This window comes from Arachis hypogaea, chromosome 1 (assembly GCF_003086295.3).
Source record: "Arachis hypogaea cultivar Tifrunner chromosome 1, arahy.Tifrunner.gnm2.J5K5, whole genome shotgun sequence".
NCBI classification, from domain to species: domain Eukaryota; kingdom Viridiplantae; phylum Streptophyta; class Magnoliopsida; order Fabales; family Fabaceae; genus Arachis; species Arachis hypogaea.
This window is the reverse complement of record NC_092036.1, coordinates 6,490,179-6,514,867: the sequence shown is the minus strand read 5'-3', so window position 1 is coordinate 6,514,867 and position 24,689 is coordinate 6,490,179. Positions and strand designations below refer to the sequence as shown.

The 24,689-nt window shown below is 32.6% G+C and overlaps 2 long non-coding RNA genes across 4 annotated transcripts; both read right to left on the bottom strand.

Moving 5' to 3' along the window:
• Positions 1–5,612: 5,612 nt before the first annotated feature.
• On the bottom strand, positions 5,613–12,968 carry LOC112792555 (uncharacterized). Its single transcript, XR_003197494.3, has 2 exons — positions 12,802–12,968; positions 5,613–5,880 (listed from the first exon to the last, which is right to left on the bottom strand). It is a non-coding gene; the product is annotated as an uncharacterized lncRNA (long non-coding RNA).
• A 123-nt stretch (positions 12,969–13,091) lies between these two features.
• On the bottom strand, positions 13,092–15,668 carry LOC140173119 (uncharacterized). 3 transcript variants are annotated; one of them, XR_011881553.1, is made up of 5 exons: positions 15,521–15,668; positions 15,314–15,395; positions 15,135–15,249; positions 14,925–15,016; positions 13,092–13,488 (listed from the first exon to the last, which is right to left on the bottom strand). It is a non-coding gene; the product is annotated as an uncharacterized lncRNA (long non-coding RNA). The 3 variants fall into 3 exon arrangements; XR_011881554.1 differs by having other exon boundaries at positions 15,135–15,193; XR_011881552.1 differs by lacking the exon at positions 15,521–15,668 and having other exon boundaries at positions 15,314–15,460.
• Positions 15,669–24,689: the final 9,021 nt, after the last annotated feature.

Sequence of the window (24,689 nt, the reverse complement as noted above, 5' to 3'; positions counted from 1 at the left end):
ACGTCATAAACTCCACATATCCACTTTTTATTTTAGACAAGTTTCACATGATTTGAGGGTCTGAAAAACAAGTTATGACCCGTCGAAGTTGGTTGAAATTCTAGTTTTACCAATTTTGAACCATCACTTAATTTAACCAAAATCTCAATCCAATTCGAACCAAACCATGCTAAAATCATCCCTAAACAATCTAAACATACATCTATCCATTTCTCTACCATTCTAACCACTCAATGCTTAATAAATCAATTTCCAACCCATCAATCAATCCACAATTTTACTCATGTACTAATCAATTCATCATTATTCAAATCAACAAAGTCACACAGACTTACCTCATGGGGGACTCCTCACCCCATCACGGCTTCCAGCCCAAATTTCCCCAGTCACTAATGGTATCATTATACATCAATTTTCATTCAACATACAACATAATCATCATGTCTCATATCCAAGCTCACAATATTTAAATTCATAATTCACAACAACAACTATCAATCGATATTCAACCAACTAATCACAAACATAAGCAATTCCCTTCAATCCTATTCTAGAATAATTAACTTAGACATTCACATAACTTTCCATAATACTTACCCGAAACTCAAACCCGTACCTTTTGATGGTGGTTTTCCTAACACTTTGATTTCCTTCCCAATAACACCCAAGCTCGGCCAAAACCTCTTCCAATCAAGAGCTCCACAGTCAATCCAAGCCTCCAACTTGCACCAAATCAATCAAGCAAGTCCAAGCTACTCCATACAATCTGATTACATTAATTATTCAACATTCACACTATGATTTTCACTCAAAATTGGAGCCAATGGAGGGATTGAATTTTCTTACCTTATACCATATAATCTTGGGTTAAAACGTAGATAGAAATTGTGCTTGAACTTCTCCTAAAGCATCAAAATCACAATATTTCTACACCTCAAATCCCAAACTCGAAAAATAGAGTTTAACAGAGAAATGGGCAACAAAAATTGGGACTACTCACCGCATAAATGTTATAGAATTGAAGAGGACAATGAGAGATTTGCGTAGCAACAAACGAGTCATCAATCAGAGCTCCGAATTAAAAGTTATGAGAATTGAAATTGAAAGTAAATAGTGACCAAGGTTTCTCCTCTCTTCTCTTCTCTCTTAGGGCTGAGTGTTTGTTTTCATGAATGAGGAAGGAGTGAGCTGAAATGTTTGTGATGGAAGGTGTTACTGAGTGGGCCTTGGGTCTGTAAGGTCCCACATCGGTTGGGGAGGGGAACGAAGCATGCCTTATAAGGGTGTGGATACCTCTCTCTAGCATGACGCATTTTGACGAGTGAGTGTGGTGGGCTTCGGCCATCATCCCTATCGTCAAAGGCAAAACCGTGAGGCCTTGTGTGCCAAAGCAAAATATATCGTGTTAGCGGGTGGTTTGGGCTGTTACAGATGGTATCAGAGCCAGAACCCGGATAGATGTGCCAGCGAGGGCGCTGGACTCCCTTAGGGGGTGGATTGTAAGGTCCCACATCAGTTGGGAAGGGAAACGAAGCATGCCTTATAAGGGTGTGGATACCTCTCCCTAGCATGACGCGTTTTGACGAGTGAGTGTGGGGGGCTTCGGCCATCATCCCTATCATCAAAGGCAAAATCGTGAGACCTTGTGTGCCAAAGCGGACAATATCGTGTTAGCAGGTGGTCTGGGCTGTTACAAGGTCCAAGTGTGGCCCAAGTCCATTTCTCATCCCTTTGGTCTAACTTTGAGCAAAATTCTTTAAGATAAACACTTTAATTCGCGTCCTAATTATTTTTAGGTTAAATTACAGTTAGTCCCTACACTTTCAGTGAAATTGTAAATTGGTCCCTATACTTTAAAAGTTTGTAATTGGGTCCCTAAAGAGAATTAAAATTTGTAATTTAGTCCCCGCCGGTCAAAAAGTATTGATTTAACAGAATATACTAAGAATATTCTATTAAAATAGAGAATATACTAAGAATATTCTGTTAAATCAAACACTTTTTGAACGATGGGGACTAAATTGCAAATTTTAATTCTCTTTAAGAACTCAATTACAAACTTTTAAAGTGTAGGGACCAATTTACAATTTCACTGAAAGTGTAGGGACCAACTGTATAATTTAACCTTATTTTTACTTTTCCAAAATATAAATTTTAATTCCTTAGTCATTTTCACTCATAATTAATTTATTAATAATAGTTTAATCGAGTTTTACAAAATACACGTCGGTTGGAATATAAATACATGTTGGGCCACCATCGGGAGCTTTCGACCACCAGAGAGACTTTAGAGAGAAACCAAGTGAGACAACATAAGATGAGAAGACACCACATCCAACTCAAAACCTTAAAGTGTCAAGTTAATGAGTGACTCATCTTAAAAACTCTTCACTCTTGTATTTTTTTATGTGGGACTAATTTCATGCACTCCTCACACTTGCAACATTAACAATCTTCCTCTCAAGTGTACGTCGTCCAGATCACCCTTGCCAGAAAGACTTTCGATGCTTTACTTTGAATTTTCCTTAAACCACCAGACAAATTAACAATCAGCTCTGATACCACTTGTTGGGCTATCAAGGGGAGCTTTTGACCACTAGGAAAACTTCATGGAAGAACCAAATGAGAGAACATAAGATGAGAATACATCACATCCAACTCAAAAACTTAAGGTGTCATGTTAATGAGTCTCTCATCTTGTAAACTCCTCACTCTTTCTTGTTTTGTTTGATGTGCGACTAACTTCATGCACTCCTCACACTTGCAACATTAACAATAAATATTGAAAATAAATTAAATCACATATGTAGGGTTAAGTACTTTTTCGTCCCTAAGGTCTGAGGCCAAAATCAAAATCGTCCCCGACCTTTTTTTGTTATTAAAATCATCCTCAATGTTACAAAACGTTATAAAATCATCCTTTTCTACTTTAATTTTATTTTTTTACCAAATTACCCTTAATAATTAATATAAATAATAAAAATAATATTAAAAAATAAAAAACAAAACCCTCCCCCCACCTGCACTCCCACTCTGTAACAGCCTAGACCACCCACTAGCATGATATTGTCCGCTTTGGTACACAAGGCCTCACGGTTTTGCCTTTGACGATAGGGATGATAGCCGAAGCCCCCTACACTCACTTGTCAAAACGCGTCATGTCCCACTCGCTAACCGATGTGGGACCTTACAATCCACCCTCCTTAAGGGAGCCCAGGATCCGGGCTCCGACTCTGATACCATCTGTAACAGCACAGACCACCCGCTAATACGATATTGTCCGCTTTGGCACACAATGCCTCACATTTTTGCCTTTGACGATAGGGATGATAGCCGAAGCCCCCTACACTCACTCATCAAAATGTGTCATGCTAGGGAGAGGTATCCACACCCTTATAAGGCATGCTTTGTTTCCCTCCCCCAATCGATGTAGGACCTTACACACTCCCGTATCACATTTTGCCTCTAAAGCTTTTAGTTTTCCTTTCAAAATTACCACAGAGTTCTTTCTTAATTCTGGATTTCTGTGCTAAAACTCGATTTGAGATCGATCTACACATAGTAAAAAATGAAAAAAAAAAGTTCAGCAAGAAATAAAAGAATATAATTTTTTATGCATGTATGCCTTGATATTTTTTATAGAAATAGTAGGGTTGTTTTCTTTTTGTTTTATTTTTTAAAAATATTTTATGTTCGAAGGATTTTCTGAGCAAATAGTGAAAAATATTGAAGAATCAAATAAATTTTAATTTTCAAATTTTGTAAGAAAAACTCAAAACAATAATAATAATGGTTTCTTATATTTTTAAAATTATTTTAAAAAAATTAAATCATAAATTAATCTAAAAGGTACCCAAAAAAAATCTAAATAACTATATATTTGCAATTAGCATATACTTTTTTAGTCTCTCATCAACATTCTCTTCTTGTTGAACAACAAGAATTGGATTCACACCAACATCACTTGTGTTGTGAGTTGAATTCACAACATCACCAGAATTAAAAATTTGGAGATTTGGGTTATTAGGTGCCCACTATTGCTGCTTGAACCTACAAAGCCAAGGCCTTTGTTCCAATAGGATGCCATGGTTGTGGAAATGACTCAACTATCCTTGGTCTCTGATGAGCGGATAATTTATACGCTTTTTGGCATTGTTTTTAGGTAGTTTTCAGCATGATCTAGTTACTTTTAGGGATGTTTTCATTAGTTTTATGCTAAATTCACATTTCTGGATTTTACTATGAGTTTGTATGTTTTTCTGTGATTTCAGGTATTTTCTGGCTGAAATTGAGGGACCTGAGCAAAACTCTGATAAGAAGGCTGACAAAGGACTGCTGATGCTGTTGGAATATGACCTCCCTGCACTCGAAACGGATTTTCTGGAGCTACAGAACTCCAAATGGCGCGATCTCAACGGCGTTGGAAAGTAGACATCCAGAGCTTTCCAGCAATATATAATAGTCCATACTTTATTCGTGAGTAGACGACGTAAACTGGCGCTCAATGCCAGTTCCATGTTGTTGTCTAGAGTCAAACGCCAGAAACACGTCACGAACCGGAGTTGAACGCCCAAAACACGTTACAACTTGGCGTTCAACTCCAAAAGAAGCCTCAGCTCGTGGATAGATCAAGCTCAGCCCAAACATACACCAAGTGGGCCCTGGAAGTGGATTTATGCATCAATTACTTACTTTTGTAAACCCTAGCAGCTAGTTTATTATAAATAGGACTTTTTACTAGTGTATTAGACATCTTTGGTCTTAGTTTTGTTTTATTCTTCATCTTAGGAGACTATTGATCACGTTTTGGGGGGCTGGCCATTCAGCCATGCCTGAACCTTTCACTTATATATTTTCAACGGTGGAGTTTCTACACACCATAGATTAAGGGTGTGGAGCTCTGCTGTACCTCAAGTTTTAATGCAATTACTACTATTTCCTATTCAATTCTCTTTATTCCTATTCTAAGATATTCGTTGCAATTCAACTTGATGAATGTGATGATCCGTGACACTCATCATCATTCTCACCTATGAACGCGCGTGATTGACAACCACTTCCGTTCTACCTTAGGCCGGGCGCATATCTCTTAGATTCCCCAAACAGAATCTTCGTGGTATAAGCTAGATTGATGGCGGCATTCATGAGAATCCGGAAAGTCTAAACCTTGTCTGTGGTATTCCGAGTAGGATTCTGGGATTGAATGACTGTGACGAGTTTCAAACTCCTGAAGGCTAGGCGTTAGTGACAGACGCAAAAGAATCAAGGGATTCTATTCCAACCTGATTGAGAACCGACAGATGATTAGCCGTGCTGTGACAGAGCATTTGGACCTTTTTCACTGAGAGGATGGGATGTAGCCATTGACAACGGTGATGCCTTACATACAGCTTGCCATGGAAAAGAGTAAGAAGGATTGAAGGAAGAAATAGGAAAGTAGAAAAAGAAAGGGCACAGTATCTCCATATGCTTATCTGAAATTCCCACCATTAATTTACATAAGTATTTCTATCATATGTTATTTATCTTTATTTTATGTTTATTATTTATTAATTTTCGAAAATCCATAATCAATTACTATCCGCCTGACTGAGATCTACAAGATGACCATAGCTTGCTTCACACCAATAATCTCTGTGGGATCGACCCTTACTCACGTAAGGTTTATTACTTGGACGACCCAGTACACTTGCTGGTTAGTTGAACGGAGTTGTGTCCACACATAGCAAAGAGCCATTATAATAAATTTCATACAAGAACAAAGAGTCCAACTTTGATGATCACAATTTCGTCCACCAGTCTTATAGGCTATGATGATGGATTTTCAAGCGGCATGCATACTTCATCAATCTTTCTCTTAGAGGTCTTTTCCATTTTAACCTAAAAAGAACAAAAGAGGATTTTATAGCTTAAATTTATTGAAGTAACACAAAATTCTATAAGAGAAAAGAAATAAAAGCTAACTATCTATTGAGGTATTATATGTACTACTAATTGATAATGCTATCACTGTCTATGTAGCTATATACATAGCAGCGACAAATGCGTTCAATGGAAGTAATAGTATTAAATTTATATGAGTAATGCAAAATTCTATAAGAGAAAAGAAATAAAAGCTAACCATCTATTGAGGGATTAAGCATACTATTGATCGCCAATGCTATCACTGTCTATGCAGCTATATGTATAGCGGCAACAAAAACGTTTTATAGAAGTAATTGTATTAAATTTACATAAGTAACACAAAATTCTATAAGGGAATAAAAATGAATGCTAACTATCTATTGAGGTATTACGCGTACTACTAGTTGACAATGCCCATTAAGAAGATACCCATGGATTATTGTATACATACACAAGGTAAGTTCAAACTATCAACGTTGGACTAAATTGACGAGTGAAGTAACCACTCGATTAATTCAAGTTAATCGATCGTGTTTTTTTTCCATTGGTCGCATGATATTTGTCATTCTTACTTTTAGATGTAGAATTTATTATTGAATCATCAATTATGTATATTTTAAATATATAAATTAAAAATAAAAATACTATTTGTATATTAAAATCAGTCATTATGTATTTATATATATTTTTAACTCATTTTCAATATATATATATATATATATATATATATATATATATATATATTCTAACATATATTTTATATTAGTGACTGATTTTAGTTATATCTAACATGGCTAAAAATAATTATTAAAAGTTATTCTATTTTTCTCTTTCTTCATTAATTAAGGATTATTTGTAATATTAATATCTTTTGATTACTCTATTATAATAATTAAGCATTAATGAGCAAAATTAATAGATACAGTGTATATTTATTATTTAATTTATTTTTAATATATTTTATATTTTAATAAATATTTTATATAGATGATTAATTTAGTAACTGATTTTTTGTGTACATCTAATATCGATTATGCTACGTGTACACCAAAATTAGCCACCAATATAAAATACATGCAAATACATGTTGGGCTACTATGGGGAGCTTTCAACTATCGGATAGACTTCGAAGAGGAACCAAAAGAGAGAACATAAGATAAAAAGACACCACATCCAACTCAAAATTTTTAAGTGTCAAGTTAATGTGTCTCATCTTATAAACTCTTCACTTTTTCTTGTTTTCTTTGATGTGTGACTAACTTCATGTACTCTCCACACTTGTAATCCTCAAGTGTGAGCCTCCACATCAAGTATCATCTCCCCTTCTTTCTAACTCATTCACTACATTTGAGTATTCGTCCATCACACCGCTGAACATACTGCCTGGATTACCCTTGCCAGAAAGACTTTCGATGCATCACTTTAAATGCTCTTTAAACCACCAGACCATTTAACCATAAGCCCTGATACCACTTGTTGGGCTACCAATGGAAGTTTTCGACCACTAGGGAGACTTCAAGAAAGAACCAAGTGAGAGAACATAAAATAAGAAGGCACCACATCTAACTCAAATACTTAAGGTGTCAAGTTAATGAGTCTCTCATCTCATAAACTCCCACTCTTCCTTATTTTTTTCTTATGTGCAACTAACTTCATGCACTTCACACACTTACAATATTAACAATACACATTGAAAATAAATTAAACCACATGTATTTATATACAAATACATTGATGACTGATTTCAGTGATTATTTTAGTGTACGAATAATATTTTTTATTATTTATATAAAGAAAATTGTAAGAATTTGGTTTACAATTTTTTTAAAGTATCTTTCATCATATAAAATTTATAATTAATATATATAATATTTAATTAATAAACAAAAGACCAAATAATATTTAAAAACCAACCAAACAAGAGAAAGTAGCATATGCGTTTGAAGTTCAATATTTCTAGCCTTGATTTCAATTTGAGCAAAGAAGATGTGGCTGGTGAAAAGGATTAAATATTTCTAACCATGGGGAGCTCTCAACCATCGGAGAGATTTTAAAAAGGAATCAAGCAAGAAAACATAAGATAAGATGACACCACATCCAACTCAAAACTTTAAGGTAGTAAGTTAATGGATCTCTCATTTTATAAACTTCTCACTCTTCCTTGCTTTCAATCTCCCTCTTAAGTGTGAGCCTCCACATCAAGCATCAACTCCCCCTTTTTCTAGTTCCTCTTCCTTGCTTTCAATCTCCCTCTCAAGTGTGAGCCTCCACATCAAGCATCAACTCCCCTTTTTTCTAGTTCCTCCACCACGAGTATTCGTCCATCACACCGTGGGACACGCCATCCGGACCACCTTTGCCAGAAAGACTTTCGATACTTCACCATGAATACTCTTTAAACCAGACCGATTAACTATCGGCTCTAATACCACTTGTTGGGTCACCATGGGGAGCTCTCAACCACCGGAGAGATTTCGGAGAGGAATCAAGCGAGAGAACATAAGATGAGATGACACCACATCCAACTCAAAACCTTAAGGTAGTAAGTTAATGGATCTCTCATCTTATAACCTTCTCACTATTCCTTGCTTTCTTTGATATGGGACTAACTTTATACACTACTCACACTTGCAATATTGACAATTTCTACTCTATTCTTCTCCCCATCCACTGAAAATTCAATTTTTTAATTAAAAATGCCAAAAAAAGGAATAGATAAATAGAATTGTAACGTATTTTGTATTTTGTATTTATTGCACTGTAGTAGTGAATTTAGGGTATTCTAAATTTGAAGGTTAAGTACTTTTTTCGTCCCTAACGTCTTGGGTGAAAATCAAAATCGTCCCCGACCTTTTTTACTTATTAAAATCATCCTCAATGTTACTAAACATTTTAAAATAATCATTTTTCAAATTTTTGGACTAAATTACCCTTTATCATCATCTCTCCCCTTTACTCTCCTCTGTTTACCTCCTCGGCTCCTCCCTTCTCCCTCTTCCCTGTTCCACTCTCTCCACCCAAATCTTCTTCAACAACAACTACATTTTTTTAATTTAAAAAAATTAAACAAAGCTAACTCAACACCAACAATAATATATTCAGATTCCACCCAAATCTTCAACAGCAACAACTATTTTAGATTCAAAAATCCATCAATAACAATAACACCAATTCAAATTTAAGATAGAAAATTCAAGAGAAAAGAACGCAGAAAAAAGAGAAGAGATAAGAGGAAAACTCAGAGAAGAGGGGTGGTGTTGCTGTCGTCCGTCGCCATCGCGGTTGAGGAAAAGAGGAGGAACGATGGTGCGGGAAGCTACTGCTGCTGGAGCTGTCGTAGCTGTGGCTGAGGATAGGAACGACGGTGATGGAGAACAACGTGATGGCGGTGGCCAGAGCTGAAATGACGCCATTGAAGTCGATGCTGATATGGTTGTCGTTGAGGGCTAAGGAGAGGTCGGGATTGCCGAAAAAATGGTCGTCGTGAGAGATGAGGAAGGTGAGGCCAACGTTAATGGAGGAAGGGTTGAGGTTGGTGATGGAGAGGGAGAAGAAGGTGGAAAATGAGGTAGGGGCAGAGATGGTACAGTGGCGAAAAGAGAGAGAAGAAGAATTGGGGTTGTGGTTGAGAGGGGGGTTCCGAAGAGAGGGGTAGGAGGAAGGGTAGGAAGAAGGGAGGATGGGAGGGAAGAAAGGGAAGAAATACAGAGGCGGGGGTAGAGGTGGGGGTGGGGGTTTGAGGGGGAGGGGGTTTGTTTTTATTTTTTAATATTATATTTATTAATTTTAAGGGTAATTTGGTCAAGAAAATAAAATTGAAGTAGAAAAGGATGATTTTATAATGTTTTGTAACATTGAGGATGATTTTAATAAGAAAAAAAGGTCAGGGACGATTTTAATTTTCACCCAAGATGTTAAGGACGAAAAAAGTAATTAACCTAAATTTTAATAATTTAAGTGGTTAACAATGTTAATTGCTATTCTAGTGTAGACATTGTATTATTGTTGAAAAAAACTATTCAAAATTAATAGTTTTCAATATGTTCTGAAGTAGTTGCACAAAAGAGTATTGTGGTTGTAATTGCAATTAAAATTTTGGCACATTAGTAACATGAATATTTAAATTTAAGATCTTATATACATTAATCAAGTCTCTTGTCAGCAAACCATTCTTAATGGCTATGTTGTACTAATAATATAAAAATATTTTAAACGATCATCTAACTATGCATTGTTATATCAACAAAACTAATTAGTTTTTAAATAAAATACTTAAAATATCATCTAAGTATATGAATTTAATTGAATGATAGTATAAAATTTTTTATATTTTTATTAGATTAAAATTAAATAATGCCAATAAAATATGAAATTAATAATTATTGTAAATTTATATTTTAGGTATATTATTAAACATTATATGTTAACTACACTGGATTTTTAGAAACAAGTTTTTTTCTCTTTCTGTTTTTAGATTATTTTTACAATTATTATTCTAAAATTTAATTCCAATTGAGATGTTCAAATCACTCAAATCTAAGTTAGATAATTAAATCAAGCCAAAGTATCAAAATAAAAAAATTAAAGTCAGCCTATTTAAGTTTGACAAACTAAACGTAAAAAAGATGTAATATATCATAAACAAATTAAAGTTAATTTGAGTTTTTGTTTGCCTCAAACAAAATATAAAAGTTTGTCATGTTACAAAACGTGAGCTTAGTAACTTGAAATATCAATAATCACTTGGTTCTGAGTTCACAATGTCATAATTTAGAGTTTATTTTTGCCTATTATTAGTCAAATTTTTCATCCCTGCTTGGTTCTCATTTCTTACTCCTTTATTATTAGCCATCAAAACATGGATCTAATTCTCTGATTATAGGCCTATATTAGTTTCTCTTGTTATTGAGGTTCCCACTACTCCATTTGGAACTGTTTGAAACCAAAGATACTAAAGTTATTAAGGACTAATAAAGGTAAAATCATACTGCTAAAAAATATAATGCTACAAAATATATTAAGAAAGGATTAGTATCTTTTTTGTTTCAAAGATTTGGGATAAAAATCAAAATCATTCCTAAGGTCTTTTATTATTAAAATAGGAGTGAAAATTTTATTTCTTAATAATTATTAAGAAGATATCAATAGATTATTGCATAAACAACACGAGTTCAAACTACCAACACTGGATTAAGTTGACAAGTAAAGTAAGTAACCACTTAATCGACTCAAGTTAGTAGATGTTTTTTTTTTTGGTTGCATGATATTTGACATTCTTATTTTTAGATGTAAAACTTGTTATTGAATCATCAATTATGTATATCTTAAATATATAAATTAAGATAAAAATATCATTTGTATATCAAAATTAACCATTATGTATTTGTATATTTTTAACTCATTTTTAATATGTGCTATATATTCTAATAATTTCGCTAGGTAGACAATAGAAGTGTGACAACACTGAACAACAGATCTATTAGGGTTCATCCCAAGACCACTAAACATGAAAAAAAAAACATCCCAATTAAACTTTCACCTTTCACCTTCTCCTTTACCCTCTTTTCACTTTTACCATTCACCAACCCTTAACCCTATTTTCATCGTATCCATCTTGCACCACCCATTGCTGTCACATCGTTGCCATCACCGGCAAGGAGGTGTCTTAGCGCCGTTGCATTCACCCAGGTCGTCTCCGATTCTGTGCTGCCCTACCTCGCTCCACACTGGAACCCTAGAAGCCGCGCCGCGTCGTCCCTCAGCAGCATCGTCATTGCCGCACCAGTCGCACAGTGGAATCCACCATTCGCGCGACGTCACTGCCACCGAAGAACCCCACTCAAACGTAGTTGCTACCTCACCAAACTAGGGTGGTTGTGAAGTCTCTGTTGTTTTAGAACATTTTGTACGCGCAGTCTCTACCTTTTCAAACTGGATTCACCACGTCTCTACTGCGCCGTGCCTCCCGAATACTTCCGCTGTTGTTGCCCGTCATCGTATCACCGTTCCAAAAGCTGGTAAGTGTAACTGTTCCTGAAGCTATTATTTGTTATATTTAATTGATGTATGTTTACTCAAAGCCATGAATTATGTTTGAACATAGAATCCACACTGAAATAGTTGGTTTTTTTGTTGCTGCAAAATATACTGTATCATTTTTTATCCTAGATGGTTCTTTACTGATTTGATGGACGAAATAGTTATATTTATTTATAATTTTTGTCACTGTGGGATGTATCTTTTTAGGTAAATTAGATGTTACTTTATTCTTAGATAGATATTTCTTTGATTTTAGGTGGATGTTTCTTTTTTTAAATAGATATTTCTTTGATTAGATGGGGGATGTTTCTTTTTTTGGATAGATGTTTCTTTGAGGAGGATGGGTGTGCGATGCGGTGGAGGACGACGATACGAGAGAGGAAAAGGCAACACCGGCACTGAGAAGGGAAGAAGAAAAAGAAGATTAGGATGGAGACAAAAAAAAGTTATTTTATTTTTCTCTTTCTTCATTAATTAATGGTTATTTGTAATATTAATATCTTTTGACTAGACTATCTTAATATTTAAGCATTAATGAGAGAAAATAATAGATATATTATATATTATTTAATTTATTTTTCGTATATATTTTTTGTATTTTAATGTACGGTTTATATAGGTGATTGATTTAGTAGTTAATTATTTGTGTACATCTAAGATAATTGTTATTTATTATATATCACTTATATAATGAAAATTGATAAGAATTTGGTTTACAATTTTTTTTAAATATCTTTCATCGTATATAATTTATGATTAATATATAATATTTAATTAATAAACAAAGAAATAATAATATTTAAATCCAACTAAATAAAGAGAAAGTAGCATATGCATTTGAAATTCAATATTTCTAACCTTAATTTGAGTTTGAGCAAAGAAAATGTCGCAGATCAAAAGAATTCAGTTTGCTTTGTACATAAGCTGAACATTAGTGCCAATATTGCTCATAAATTTTTTTCTCGTTACTTGTTCTGTTTGAAGCTCGGTTAACTTCATCATTTTTACTCTATTTTTCTCCACATCTGTAACACTTTCATTATCAGAAGTCACGCTTTCGGCTGTACTACTCTGATAAGAAGTATTACAATTACTTTACATACTAAATACTAAAAATAGGAGCCTGTGACTCGACATTATATCGCTGATTTCTTTTAAAATCGGAAATAAATAAATACTTTATCTTAAGAAAAATACAAGCAGGCATAGATTCATATACAAGACTCCTTACATAATAACTCATAATATAATATACATATAAAACACACAATTTCTATCCCTCTTACAAACTTGTAATAAGACGGTGGAAGAAAATAATCTAATTAATACAACATATAAACCAAACGCAATATAACTCTTCTTAATGCTTCTTCATCCAATTCCTAAAAAGGTAAAGCTGTAAGGGGTGAGAACCTAACCACACGGTCTCACCACGGAGTTTCAAAGTTGTCATAAGAAGATACTCAATAAGAAGATTGTTTTCAAGCTCAGTGATTATCATTGCCTTGTGAATCTTTTAAAAGCCAATAGGAAATCGTTCAAAACCTTTTCAAAGAAATCAATGTTTAATCTTTCAGAAATCTGAAACATTTCTTTTCTTATAAGAAAATCTTAATCAGAAATTAACCAAGCAATCAAACAACACAATCATTAGTTCAGCATCAAAGTTCATTCTCAAATGTGGTATGCCAGGACAAACACATGCAAGACAGACAAGGAAAGCACAAGTAGGTAGCAGTTACAGCAAATAACTCAAGTAGCAGTTAAGAACAATTTAGCAATTAGGCAAGTCAAAACAAGTTCAAACCCAAACAAAGCACACAAATGCATATGATGCATGCCTGTCCTATGGCTGATGAGGCTCATCTGTCAGTTATCCAGCCAACCCGACAAGTTTGAATTGTCCTTAGACTGTCCCCCAACATACATCCCCAAGAGTCTATGCATAGCTTTTTCTCAAATAATCAATATTGCTCATTTTGGGTTACATTCCCGGAAATTTATATAGTGCCCAGTCACACTTACGTCATAGGGTCAACAGAGTATCGAGTTTTTCAACCTAGTACAGGTGGTGGCAAGCCAGGTAATTTATCTAGGGAAACTCGTATCTCAGATAATTCAAATTCATAAGCCTTGTGAATAATTCAAAATTCATATCTCAATATTCTCAATATTCTCAACATCATAATCATTCACCAATCCAAATCTCATTTCCAAATTCATTTCGAAAACTATATTTCAAAGAAAATCCTCATCATCCTTCTTTCTATTCTATCCATTAATAAATCACAATCCAAAACATAATCCTTTCTCTGATAAATAAATAAATCTTAAAACATATAATATTTAAAAAAAAACAAATCTTTCTAATAAGTTACTTCAAATAAAACTTCTAATTTTTATAAAATTTCGACAGCATCTCCTCTAAAACCTGAACACTGCCACCCTTTTCGGGTCCATCCAAACTTTTCTCAACCTATTTCTCAACCATTTCCAGATCTCAATTATTTCCAAAATTCAACCAGTCCCAATATCAAATAATTTTCAAAGCGAAACAATGCCAATAATAAATCTCTTTTTAAAATCAAACCAGCTCATATACTAAATCATTTATAAAGTCAGACTAACTTAAAATTAAACCGCTTCCAAAATTAATTCAGTTTCATATAACTTAAAATTAAACCGCTTCCAAAATTAATTCAGTTTCATATTTCAAATCATTTTTAGAGCCGATTCATTTATACTATCAAAAATGGCTTCAAAACCAAGAAAGCCACTTTTCATAATAATCAACTAAATAACCTTTCAAACTAATTTCTTTTCAACAATCACAAACTACTCAAACAATCGAGCAATCAGTCATTCAGTCCAGCAAACAACCACATTTATAAGACAATCATAATCACAGAGATATGTTTCTCACATTAATATATATTTATAACAACTTTGTAATGTAAAATAGATTTTAAGAAAAACCCTACCTCGAATAGTTGCAACCCAAGCCCAACGTGTCAATTAAATTTCTTTCCCTCAGTCCGAAAACAACAGCGTCAACTCCAACTAGATTTCGCAGCTGCAACAGCCATAAAGGCACCAGCCAACAACAGTAGCTCCACCTTAAAATATTATCATCACGTAAAATTCAACAATCTATAATAGAACAGTAACTGAAAGAGTTTGGAACAAGGAACCTGGGCTTATGAATAATCGAGAAAACGGAGCAACAGCAGTTCCATGGACGACGCAGCACCTTGATGTTGTATGCAACAACCATAGAACTCAGCAATCAAGACCCGTAACTTGATCCTATGACACCAAGACCTTAGATTCTCAAATAACTTAAAACAAAAATTCGGAACGCACCGCTTACCCAAACAAGGACGAACGACTGAACTGAAATAACGGTAACTCCGATGGTGGTTCCGGTGCTCACTGCCACGTTCCTAATGACCCTAATGGCGGCAACGATGATGCAACAGTTCAGAACAACAAGCAGCGACGGCAGATAACTAAAATAAACACGCAGTGACGATAAAGGTTCCCAGAATCCAAAAGAATAAAAGCCAAAACTAAAAACCCTTATCGGTAGTGCACACTCCAGTGGCGGTAGCGGGGTTTCGAGCTGCAGAAATGGCGGTGGCTGGCACGGGTCTCTCTTTTTTCTCTTCTACCCCCGTGCTTTCCCTTTCTCTCACTCTGTGCGACCCGACGGCTTCCCCCTCGACGACACGGCGGCGGCAAATCGACGGTGATTAAGGCACGACAGTGGCGGCTCAACCCTTCTCCGTGATGGTCCTGCCCTCCAACAGCAGCAACGGATGCAAACTCCCTTTCTCTTCCTGATCTCCCCCTTCGTGGAAACCTAGCGACGGCGACCATGGAGGCTGGAAGACGAAGCGACTCGACGATGACGGTGCTGGCGTGGACCAACTCAAAGACGACGGTGCTGGTGCAGACCCTCGACGGCAGCGGCTTGGCAGCAAGCTGACGCGGCCTTCCCCCTCTCTTCTGTTCTTGCTCATGTCCTCCTCTCTCTTCGGCGCCGCTCTATCTCGGCCTCCCTCCTGGGGCGAGACGATGGCGTGGCCTAGCAGCTCCGGCGCCCTTCCACTGGCGCTCTCTCACCATCGGGTCTCTCCTCCATTTATGTGAATGTATTTGCTTTGTGTGTGAATGGTTTCCTGGAAGGCAGAAAGAGTGAGGAGGGAAAGGTTGGGGGCGGCGCAGGGTGAAGAGGAAAGAGAGGCGGTGAGGATAGAATTAGAGTTAAGGGCGATTTAGTCATTTTACTAAAATTAGGGGTAGTACAGTAATTAAAAATCAATTTTAATTCAATTGAATTATTTTTAAAGAAAATATTATTTAATTATAAATTTATAAATCAATTTCAATGAAATATTCTAATTATTTGAATTAAGTCACATAAATATTCTTATCATTCCATAACTACTAATTTTGTAATTTAAATATAAAAAATAATTCAATAATTACAAAATTAGATAAAATTCTAATTAATTATCAAAAATTGATTTAATTTCTGATTTAATTAGCTTTAATAAAATAATTTCTGAAGATACAATTTCTAATGAATTAAATGAATAAAAATTAATTCATAATAAGATTTATTCAAAAATTTTGGGTCTTACATTCTCCACTGAAAATCTAATTTTTTAATTAATAATGCAAAAAAAAAACAAAACAAAAGGAATAGATAGAATTGTATGGATATACAAATTTATGGAGCCTAATAAACAATATATTTTTTAGAGTGAATACCCAACTCGATTCTTAACAATTATCTCGAAAGGACTACGAGATTCTTAACAAAAAAAATTTTAACTTGGCTCCTGAACTTTATTTTTATAGGACTGATTAACCCTTTGAAAAAAAAACACTGATACAGAAACTAATCAGTCCCATAAAAATAAAGTTCAGGAGCAAAATTGGATTTTTTTTATTAAGAGTCTTGTAGTTTTTTCGAAATAATTGTCAGAAATCATTTAAAATTTCTCTCTATTTTTTAAAGAACTCTTTTAAAAGGGTAATCCGTAATCCATATGAGCGGAATGTTATTATATATATAATTTGTAATTGTTTTTTTATATAATCTATTTATTTCAAATATTAGGTTCTTATTTAACTAAAAATAAGAAATCTAGAATCATTACATTCTTGTAGTGTATTCCCTCTTTCACTAATAGCTAATTGTAGTTTTAGTTTATTCTACTCCAACAACAATGAAGGATGTTTATCTTTGAGGGCATCAATGTATTAAACAAGATTAGTTATCTCATCCTGCATATCAAAATTTCAAAATCCAAAATTGTCATAAAACAGGAAAAATATACATCTAAATCACTTTTATTTAAGAGAGAAATATTGTTTAAAAAACAGAACAAAAATTACTTATAACAACTTGTTAAAAAAAATTACCAAAAGAATATATATATATATTAACAACAATAATAACTCACGTTTTATCTCTAAAGTTTTCTTCCAAAATTATCACATAGAGTTTTTTTTTATTTTGGATTTATGTGCTAAAACTCGATATGAGATCGATCTACACATAGTAGAAAATGAAAAAAAAATCAAGCAAGAAATAAAAGAATCTAAATTTTTACCGATGTTTGGCTTGATATTTTTTTTGGAAATTTTAGAGTTGTTTGTTTTTTGTTTTTATTTTAAAGGATTTTATGAGAAATAAGTAAAAATATTGAAGAATTAAATTGTTTTTTAATATTTCAAATTTTTTAAAGCAAAATGAAATAAATAATCTTAATAAAGCTTTCTTTTATTTTTAAAATTATTTTAAAAAATTTAAATTATAAATTGATCTAAAAGGTACACACACAAAAATCTAAATAACTATATATTTACAATTAGCATATACTTTTCGAGACTTTAAAAAGTATTTTCTTCTTGTTGAACAACAATAATTGAATTCACACCAACATCACTTGTGTTGTGACTTGTGAGTTGAATTCACAATATCATTAGAATTGAAAAGCTGAAGCATACTTGTTAGAATCGAACTGATCATACTATAAATTTATTAATTATATGTATTAACTACACAAATTATTAATAAGTTTTTTTTCTTTTTTTGTTTTTAGATGGTCTCTATAATTACTGTTCTAAAATTTAATTCCAATTGAAATTTTATCTTTAGTAAAAATTTATTATAATTTTCTCATATAAATTTAATAATTAAAAATTGTTTGACAATTTAACTTAATTGATTAAATTATTGTCTAATAAATGAAGTATAAAATAAATTGTAATCTTTTAGCTAAATTTCTTTAGTTGCAGTAGAGAGCTATATTAGAAGAAAGGGGGCAATAGTCCCCCAAAATTAATAATTTATATGTATAAGTTTTTAATTTTTTAGTTTGATTTTTTTATTTTTAATTTTTTAATTTATATTTTTCATGTTGACTTTTCCAAAAACAGTTTTCTAATTTCGCCCGTCTAAGCGGTCCTCATTTAATTTGATCTTGGTTGATAGCTCCTAGTGATGTAAGCCGGTCTGTCATTCCTTCATTTTACCGGAAAAAACAGCAATGGCCATCAATTTGACTTGGCTTTTTGTGAACCTTCTCGGGTCCAATGAGATATAGTTTTCATTATCTCCACATAAAGATAAATACATCTTTATTATTTTACGGAGAGTATATTTTGTTCACTATGATATGTAAATCTTAAGGTATGTTTGGTTTAGAAGAAAAACATAAATAAATTTTAGAGTATTTATCAAAATTTCTAAAAAAATTTAAAGTAGGCATTTTAGTCTCCAATTAAAATTAATTATTCCGTTAATTTTCAATATTTTCTAGTGTCAGACAAATTGATCCTTCCTTTAGATTGGTCTGTTAAAGTCTAACGGCAAAATTCAACGTATCACGTTAAGTTGATGACGCAGATGGTAAATGACACGTGAAAAGAAGACAAAGTAGTCCCTGGATTGGATTGTACAAAAATGACAATGAAAAACTGCAGATAGCTATGAAACAATGTGTGAAATCAAATTCTTCTTTTTCGTCTTGCCAAAATCCTAAATTATCGAAGGCTATAGTTGTTAACAATGACAACCGGAGAAAGTTATGGAAGTTCATATTGGAGGCGAGTTAAAGCTAGTGGTGACGGCAGTGTTAGCAGTGGTTCTACCCGTGGCAGTAGCTTTAGAGTTGCCAGAGGAAAAACTCCAAGATGCTATTGTGGAGCCTATGCTATAGTTGTAGAGATCGGAACGGAGAAAATCCGAAAAGACCTTTCTTTGGCTGTCCTTTTTACAGGGTAATGTATCGATGATTTTAAACTTTATTTGTATGCAAAATATTATTTCTGATAATGCTGTACCCTAAACTCTTCTATTTGTATGGGCATGAGAAAACTCTCCACTGTTATTTCTTTTGTAGTTTGATAGGGTATTTCAATGTGATGGTCATGGTGGAGAGGATGATGATGCTCTGGCGGAGAAGGTGAAGAAGCTAAAAGAATCGGTTGATGCATTTGAGAAGAAGAACAAGAATGCCGTTGAGAATAGACGATGGTTCGGGTGCTGCAGTCCTGTGTTCTTTTTCATTCTAGGATTTGTGGTCTGATCTGTCTTCTTGTAGGTAGGATTTAGGTAGTTTGAAGAAGATTTTATCTTATGTTATGTAGTTGAACAAGTAATTAGAGTGTTAGCTTTTGGTTTATGCAACACTAATCTGTAAGTGTTAGAACAAGCAATGAACGATGAGTAGGTGAACGATGAGTATTTACTAAAAAGAGAAAAGTTGTATTGGAAATTAAATAAAATCAAACGTACTTAAATACAAGTACCATACTTTCATTCCACACAACCAAAGTTTTAAACAAAAAGGTAGCTAGTCTTTAAGTTTTTACCAGGGCTAATAAGATCTTCCACTAAAAAAGTGCAGTGACATGCAATATCAACAAATAACCAAACATAGACAGACCACACTGTCTCAATAAAATGCACTAACAACATAACAAAATATGACAAAGTTGTATTAAACTCATAAAACTATGTTGACATAGTGTAGGATTACCATGTGTTCATAACACGCAGCGGAAGAAAAGAAAGTAATCCTAAAGATCTATTTTGTGCTTAAACTTTATTCCAATAAACAATATATATTTTAGATCAGATTTAAATACTTGTGTACGCTAGTAAAAATCTTTTTCTCCTTCGATGGTACGAAGGCACTATGCGTATCCACACCGAGACCAATCTTTGCTGTCAACTCCTTGACCAATGGATATCTGATCTAAATTGAGAAACTTCTTGCAACTCTTTGCACGCCATAAAATTCTTCTCCAAGAATTAGGCTCACATACATTTATGTTTGTAGAGGTAAAAGAATAAAACTCTTGTTATTCTCTTCTCTGTCACATTCCTCTACTCTTGGCATACATATATATAGTATGAGATTTGTTACTGATTTTAAATTTGATTCTCAATTCAAATTTAAATCATATCTTGTTATTTTAAACTTGAATCTTTCAAATTTATGAATCATATCATAACTCAATTTGAAACAGAATCAGTTAGGATCTCATCCAAATTTAGAAATAGAATAACTAATTATTCTCAAATCTCATTTAATATTCTCAATTATCATACTATTATTATATTCTTGGTGCTAGCAAAGAATATAATAATATTCCATTTTGAATTAATATAATTATTTATTTGATTAAATCAAAATAATAATTAAATAATTCTATAGCAAATATTAGAACACTCGTTAGTGTGTGACCCCATAGGTTCAATACTAAGCGGGTAGTAAATTAGTCATACTAAATTTACTAATCAAGGTTGGCGTCTAGCAACACTCCTCAATGACCTGATAGTATGAAGTAATATATTTTTACTAAGAACCTCAGAAGAACAAAGTATAATTCCTTCCATCTTTCTACCTCTTGGTTAACCCTTAGAGTATGGTTTAATTGTCAAACTCTAACTTGTTACCATTATTATAATGAACTGTGAATGACTTAAGAAACTCATTTCTTCATTCATTCAATCTCCTTGGCCAAGGTTTTATTCATTTCAGACATTATAATCATAGAGCTCAAACTCTTTACCGAGAGTTGATGGATTCCTTATTGACTAATCATTAATTCTACAAGTATTTAAATCATACCCAATATCCATTCAACTAGCACCCTAGGGTATTAGGTGTCCGGAATCAAAGTATAATAAATACATTGTTAATTACTATGATAGTCGCAGGTCAAAGGAAACTCTATTACCATGTTCATCTTGATAATATCCTATTGACAAATATGCGGTAATTATAACCATTAGGAATTCTCAGAGTGAGTCAGTTCAATGGTCATATCTCTATATGCACCATCTATATATATAATTTAATAAATGAGATCTATTAATCTTCATCCAATGAAGACCATCATATATATATTGATCTTTCCGGATTATTAATGTCCTTTTTAATAATCCTATGACCAAGAACAATTTAGATTAAATTATAAAAGATTTATCTCTCAATATTGTGATCATTATCACAATGATAAATCTCTAAATTTAATCAAGGACATTATTATATTAACATTTTAATATAATAACGATAACAAATTATTTAACACGTGATTGATTAGATTGTGGTCATACTACTTATTCCCAACAATCTCCCACTTGCACGAGAGCCAATCATGATAGATTGGATCTTGGGCATACTATTATCACAATAATCTTCAATGCACATTTGTGTTTATCAAAACTCTTTTGACCTTAAACACCTTTGCTCTTGAGCATGTTTGCTTGACATTTTGTAAAATACACCTAGTGCATAATAAATATCACGTTTTCTCAAAACATGAAATCTCCCACTACAATAGTGTATAATTTTATTTTAAGGACAATCCTTATTGAACATGATTATAGAAAATCTAAGTAACCATTAGATCTATCTTTATAAAATTGTATCATTATACAATAGGCTATTTTTTCGAAAAGTTAGTTTGACGATCAGACATTTTATACTTTCAGGAAAAAGTATATCCTCTATTGAGTGGTATACGATTCTAATAAAAGTAATTGTACTCCCATTCTTTCTTTAAGATGGAATCCCTTCTCTAAAAAAGAGTTTAACCTCCTATCACAGACACTTTGTCATAAGAAGAGTGATAAAAATAATCTCATTATTTATTTAGGGTAACCAATAAATCTCATTTATCGGACCTACTATCAAGTCTATTGTTGTGCAATCTCCTAACACATATAAGATATCTCTAAACTCTAATGTTCTTGAGTTTGAGTTTATGCCCTTTTCATATCTGATATGAAAAAAAATTGATTTAGTGAGAAATTTGTTAATTTAGCAACATTTTAAAACGTAGTCTAAATATTTAAAAAACAGTGACCCTCAGCTAAATCAAATTCCATGTTTCTTTAAACATGATGGAGTACATAGAGTACTATTATTTGTGCGTTGAGAGAATCTCATTCTCTATTTGAATAGAATATCAATTAGATGTTAGATATTTTACTTTAAGCTCTTATAATAAAAATACTCAATATCTTTATTATTGGTCAAACCAACCCTTAAGAGCAATTTTGATTGGCATCCTCAATACTCATCTTGGATTTTTCAAAAAAGACCACAAACTTTAATTATATTAGGGCCAATTATAAATTGTATGTAACAAAACAAATCTCCAAAAATGCTTGCAAGAACAATTCTCGCAAAAGCCATTTGCCTAATGGCATTTCAACTTCTAAAGTTGTTTAATTCAAAATATATTGCCCAATACTCCCACTAGTTCAAATAAAATCTTTGATAGTCATACTATCTTACTTTGGGCATCATACATCTTATCAAGATGTTTAATAATAAATAGTAAGTATATGCTTTTGAAATTGGAACTCATGGTTGTCAAAACAACCCAGTAAAGCAATATTTCAAATACTTCACAAATACTGACTATTCCATCACAAATTTTATTGGACAATATTATTTCAATAGAATTATCATCTCCATGATAACCCTTTAATATATGAGAACAATTCTCAGATGTTAGCCATTATATTACTTTCAAGTATGCCACACCAAAAGTAGACATATTTAAAAATTTAAAATATGAAAGTAAATTAAGAAATCTATATTTCTATTAAAATTATTTAGAATCATGAATGAGTACCTTGGTTGTCAAGTTGCTACTCATACCTATTCCAAATAAACATGATTAAATTGCATCTCATGCAATTATAATCTCAAATAATTATCTGGTTGTCAGACAATTATTTAACTGAATTATATTTTATACCCCTAGGTTGTCTAGGTTCAAGTATAAAATTAATTCTCCTTATGTATCATCATATACATCAATAAATTCTATCCGTGATTACAAGTCTCCTGGTTGTCAGGTCGTTCCTTGTAAACAAGAGATAAATTTATTTTTGACAATATCCTAACTTTTAGGACTTATCTCTATTATTAGAGAATTTTTACCAGTATTTTTGGATTAAATTTTTATACTCCCAGGTTGTCTAGAAAAAACTATAAAATTTAATCCTTAATACATCAAATGTATACACTGATTATTATCTTGAAAATAAAACTCCTGGTTGTCAGGCCGCTCTTTATAATCAAGAATATTAGAAAAAACTAATTTCTAAAATTATAGTGTTCAAAACACATCAATCAAATCAAAATTTGATTTTTCATGTACTAACGTTTAGCCTTAAAAAATTATCAAATCAAATTTGACCTTTATATATACACTTATATATATAAGAAACAAACAAAAGATATTTTGCATCTTATTCCTTTTATTGTGATCAAAATCACACTAAAATTTAATAAATAAAATTAAACAAAATATTTTATTATAAATATAACTTTTATATTAAAAGAATGATCATTTAATCACGATTAAATAATTAAAATAAATTAACTATTAATTTATTAAAAGACTATCTCAATGGAAATAAATACATCACATGCTTAACAAACAATTTGAATTAATCCTATTAATTCACAAACTTTAAGAAAATAGGAATAAAAATTTAAACACAAAAAGCCAATGCTCTGATACCACTGTAGGATTATCATGTGTTCATAACACGCAGCGGAAGAAAAGAAAGTAATCCTAAAGATCTATTTTGTGCTTAAACTTTATTCCAATAAACAATATATATTTTAGATCAGACTTAAATACCTGTGTACGCTAGTAAAAATCTTTTTCTCCTTCAATGGTACGAAGGCACTATGCGTATCCACACCGACACCAATCTTTGCTGTCAACTCCTTGACCAATGGATTTCTGATCTAAATTGAGAAACTTCTTGCAACTCTTTGCACGCCATAAAATTCTTCTCCAAGAATTAGGCTCACATACGTTTATGTTTGTAGAGGTAAAAGAATAAAACTCTTGTTATTCTCTTCTCTGTCACATTCCTCTACTCTTGGCATACATATATATAGTATGATATTTGTTACTGATTTTAAATTTGATTCTCAATTCAAATTTAAATCATATCTTGTTATTTTAAACTTGAATCTTTCAAATTTATGAATCATATCATAACTCAATTTGAAACAGAATCAGTTAGGATCTTATCCAAATTTAGAAATAGAATAACTAATTATTCTCAAATCTCATTTAATATTCTCAATTATCATACTATTATTATATTCTTAGTGCTAGCAAAGAATATAATAATATTCTATTTTGAATTAATATAATTATTTATTTGATTAAATCAAAATAAT